The following is a 5,110-nucleotide window of genomic DNA, read 5'->3' as shown; positions in this document are numbered from 1 at the left end:
TCTTTTAATTTGATTTAATATAACAAAAAATCACAAAAGACCCACAAAACCAAATATGAAAACTCATCATAAAGTACAAAATACCAAAACAAACTCTAGGGTAAAAATCATGAATTGATGTCACTTAACGAATTTGAAAAGGTGAAACTAACTCATATACTTGTCCTATTTTCTAGGACAATTGGCTTTGGGTTTAGGATTTGGACTCAAGAGTTATCTCCCCAGTTATACCATTGAAATACTACAATAAGGTACACTCATCCTGGCAATTTAGGGAAGTCGATACCCAATACCTGCAATCTGCATAAAATTCACGCATATGAAAACACAATATTCTAAACTAAATAGGCAATGGCAAGAAGTGGTTTGTCATGTAAATCCCAACTAGCAAGTGACTATGACTCCCCTCCTCAACCACATCAGAAATGCCATACATAAAGAAAACATACATTTACACCATACACATGCAAACATGGGGTAAGTAACAATAGAAAACACATATAAATAATCCATCATGAAATAACTGAAATCACTAACTGGACATACATATATCATCATCAAAATGATCATAAATACATAAAATAACTAGTAACTCATCACATACAAACAACTGAGTATAAAACACATCTAATCAAATCCAGTAACCAAGTATCAATAATCATAAAACACAATTAGAAAATTGACCTAAAAGAATTTGATAATACAATAGAAAAATCAAGTAGGGGTGGGTATTACAAATTTTGTTTGAAGATTGATGTCTATTTGCAAGGTAGATAGATAGATTAGATATCTAAGTATATGAGTATATTAGGATATCCATGCGTGTGTTCTAACATAGTTTTTGCCCAATGGATAAGGGACTGATTAGCTTGGAGATTACATGTTTTTGTTGTTGAATACCCAAGTTATGTTGATTCAAATATTTAATCGAATATCTTTTCCCTTTATGTTTAAGAACTGAAAAGAAGTTTCCCTCGCTTAGTGTATCAGATTCATGTGCCTTGTTATTAGCTATTTTGCATCCATGAATGTTTGCATTAACAAAGAAGATTCAAGAGGTTTTATCTATTATCTAGATTTAATTATTTGTCTTTACACTAGTTCCATATAAAGAATCTAAGGTCCACCCACCTAGGTCTTGCAGAGCCTGAAGAAGAAGAAGGAGAGTATAGCCTTATAGTTGGCCCTAGTGTCTGAATAGGTTTGTTGACCATGAGAATTAGCTATCGCTAGGTGTATGTGTTCTTATCACTAGGTTATTCAAAAATAGTTAATTCAAAAGCCAAAAAACTCCTTGATATCCCCTACTTACACAAGTTTAACCCTAATCAATTAGAGACAACTTTTCCTTGGACTAACCTACCCATTTAGGGTTGCTTACTAGTTCAAAACTTTATTTTAGGCCTCCTTGATGACTTATCTAATCTTACAAGTGTTGGAGGCTCTTCCTAGGTTGTCTTGGACTTCTTCCCAATCATCTTCACAGTCCATCCTTTAGCTTCCTATATGATCCCTTTAAACCAATGGAAAAGTCCTATTAGGTCTAATAGCCCCAAATTAGCCCTCTTGGTGGACTAAAACTAGATTTGTAAAAATCTTCCCTTAGAATGTTCCAAAAAAACTTCAAATTGAGATATCATTTTTAAAGGCCTTCAATATTCTTGAGATCACAAGTTCCCAATATCTATCACATGCCCTAACCCAATTTTTGAGGGTTTGCTAGGGTTTACCGGCAATTTAGACCAGTCAACAATAAAACTACTCTTGCTCCTTCACTAGGGACTTCCAACACTCCTCCTTGCATTCATAGAGTTTCCATTCAATCCTCTATCCTTCCATAATAGCCTTCCTATTCAAAATGCTTCACCCTTGCAAGAAATATGGTTTCCTTGGCTCAATTTCTAGTCGAGTACAACTTTTTCTCACCTAGGGATTCCAAGGTTGGCCCTTCACCCCTTGCTCCATTCTGCCTAATACATAATGTACAAGGTTCCTACTAGCATTTCTCAAGGTTTCAAGATTTTTAACCATGGGAAATGTTGGTAGACACCATTTTGCCAAGTCTGCCCCACTACTAGCTAGCAACCAAGCAATTTACTAAAACATTTATTGTGAACACAAACTGATTGCTAAGAACTTCTAAAAAAATAATAAACAAGTACTAAAAATTCAAAAAATGGATTCCAATGCAAAGGAACTAATCTAATCTCATGTCAATCAATATCCCATTCTTTCATCCAAACTATCATTGATTTCTTTGTTTGTTGTGTTATCTTGCATTTTCTCACCACAAAATGTTGGTAGCAACACGAAACTTTTTCAAGCTAGTTTTGCATTTCTCTAAGCTTGAATTTTGATATTCAATTGCTTAATTTTGCTTAAGTTGGAAATATAGATGAAGTAACTGAGAAAGGAGGGGTGAATTAGTTACCACAAAAACAAGTCCAAAAATCCCTTAGATGTCTAAAATGCTTATTTACTACTGATACTCGATAAATAGTGCAGAAATACTTTAACTCGGTAAGTTAACTAGTTACTATTCATCTAGCATTCAAAGTTATTAATATGCATGCAAAGATTAACTAAATGAACACAAGAGACACCAGATTTAACATGGAAACCCAATATGGGAAAAACCACCAAGTAACTAGTCACCAATTTTCACTCTTCTGAAGTGAGCCCTGTTAGGAGCCAACCTTGTTAAAGGTTACAATACACACTGTTAGGTGTGACCCTGTTAGAGGATTTAATCACCCTGTTAGGAGTGGCCTGGTTAGAGGTCTTTAGAACAATTCAACTGAACTGTCACCTTGTTAGAGGATTTACAAAATGGTTGTTAAACCAACTCTGTAAAGAGATTCTGAATTCACTGTTACAATGATAAGAAAGCAACAATGAAATGACTTGAATGATATGCAACTTATCTCTTTACTGATTACAGATCCATGTTCTACTTTTCTAAATCCTTACTAATCAAATACGACTTTGCAGCACCTCCAGGATATCTAATCCTTCATCAAAATTCGCTCTTCCATTCACTTTTTCACATGCACTCACTATTCCATAACTTGAATATCTATATATATACCTTTCAGATTTATCAAGTCAGCTCAAATATAAGTTACAATAACAAAAAAACATCAGTCAGCTACATTAATTCCATGAAACAATAAAATCCTTCGTTGGCTGACTTAGCTCGATAATCAAGTGTTAACCAAGTGAAGCTCAGTAAACACTACAAAATCTTGCAAAAGTCCTTTGGAGACCAAGTGAACTCAGTGAGCACGGACTTTCCTTTGTTGTCCTAGTGAACTCGATGGAAGTTAACTTCTCGCCATATTTCCTTTGATGACCAAGTGAGCTTGATAGACACTAGCTTTCCTTTGCTGACCGAGTGAACTCAATAGAAGCTAACTTTCCTTTGCTGACCGAGTGAGCTCGGTAGAATCTAACTTTCCTTTGCTAGCCTTGTGAGCTCAGTAGAAGCTAACTAATGACTAATATGACATTTGTGTAACATCAAAGACAACATTCAATTAACAATTGTATCCAACAGGTAGCAGCACAAAACTTTTTCAAGCTAGTTTCACATTTCTCTAAGCTTGAATTTTGATATTCAATTGCTTAATTTTGATTGATCGATCCATTTCAATTTGTATATCAAATCATTTTATTGAAGGCCTTTGTCAAGTCTTTTTTGTTTTACTTTCTGTCAAGCCTTTGCTTGATTTTTGAAGTCTTCATCATCCTTTCTTTTATTTTGAGTTTGTGTTTGTTGGTTTTTAGTCCTTTGTTTTTTCCATGTCATGCCTTTCATTTTTTCCTTTGATTCAGTCTAATCTAGAGGTCAATCGGAGTTTTCAGTCAAGAGTGCCTATTTTAGTGCTTCAAAAATAGACCTTTCGGGTGCAACAACATAAATTAAAAATATGATTTATATCTTCAATTTGACTTTGACTTTTTTATAAATATAAGTTATACTCATTTTTTGTTATGTTTTTAAGTTACTTTAACTTAAAAAATTTAACTTAAAGTGACTATAGTGCACTTTATGTTATGATTTCAAGTTGAGTTACTTTTTACTTTTTAATTTTGTTGGAATTATGTTGTGCTTCCAAAGGTAGGTTGCTTCGCATGGCTTGCATTAAAGTATAGGATCTTGACTAGTGACAGATTGAGTAGATTGCACATTGCCCCGTCATTTAACTACATTTTTTGTAATGTGTGTGAAGAATTAGTGGACCATCTTCTTATTACATGTCCATTTTCTAATCAATGTTGGAGCTACATAATGAATAAGTTAAACTATAGTACTCCACTCTAAAATAATTTATGGGACTTGTTTCAATCTTGGCCAGTCCTCTACCCAAATTCATTATTTGCAAACCTTTGGAAGTGTATCCTGACATCAGTGGTGTGGGCTATCTGGTAGGAACGTAATAAGCAGATTTTCAAAAAAGAGGTATCCACAATAGACAAAGTTCTGGAGGGAATTCAGAGAGCACTATCAAAAGAGACTAACACAAGTCTGAGAAATTGTAAATTTAATCCTATTGTTACTTCATGGGACACTAAAGTGATTCAAAATTGGAGGTAGTTAATCATCCTCGATTGTTGGAAAATTAAAAATATAACTTCATCTTCTATGTCTCGAAGGAAGATTTATTGGAGACCCTCATCTGAGGGATTTTGGAAATTGAATTTCGATGGGGCATCTAAAGGAAATCTAGGAAATTCTAGGTTGGGGGCATGTATCAGAGACTCTCAAGGAATAGTAGTGGTCATTACAACTTCCCCTTTACCTACTGGTACAAATAATATGGCAGAAGTTCAAGCTCTACTTGATGGCCTCATTCTAGATAAGCAAGGAAATTATCAAAGGTTGTATATTGAAGGAGACTCATCAATAATTATAGATGCTTGTATACATAGAAAAGTATACTCATGAAATTAAAGTATATCTTCAGTCAAGTCTAGAGACTTCTAGATGAATGCCAAGATGTTTGCATCTCACATGCATTTTAGCAAGGTAACCAAGTAGCTAACTACCTATCAAATTTGGGTTGTTATGGGTTGTTATTTTCATCACTACATCCATTCTCTATGATTG

Source organism: Cupressus sempervirens, chromosome 9, assembly GCF_028749045.1.
Source record: "Cupressus sempervirens isolate cs-2001-9-10 chromosome 9, ASM2874904v1, whole genome shotgun sequence".
Lineage (NCBI taxonomy): Eukaryota > Viridiplantae > Streptophyta > Pinopsida > Cupressales > Cupressaceae > Cupressus > Cupressus sempervirens.
Note: the sequence above shows the minus strand (reverse complement) of the source record.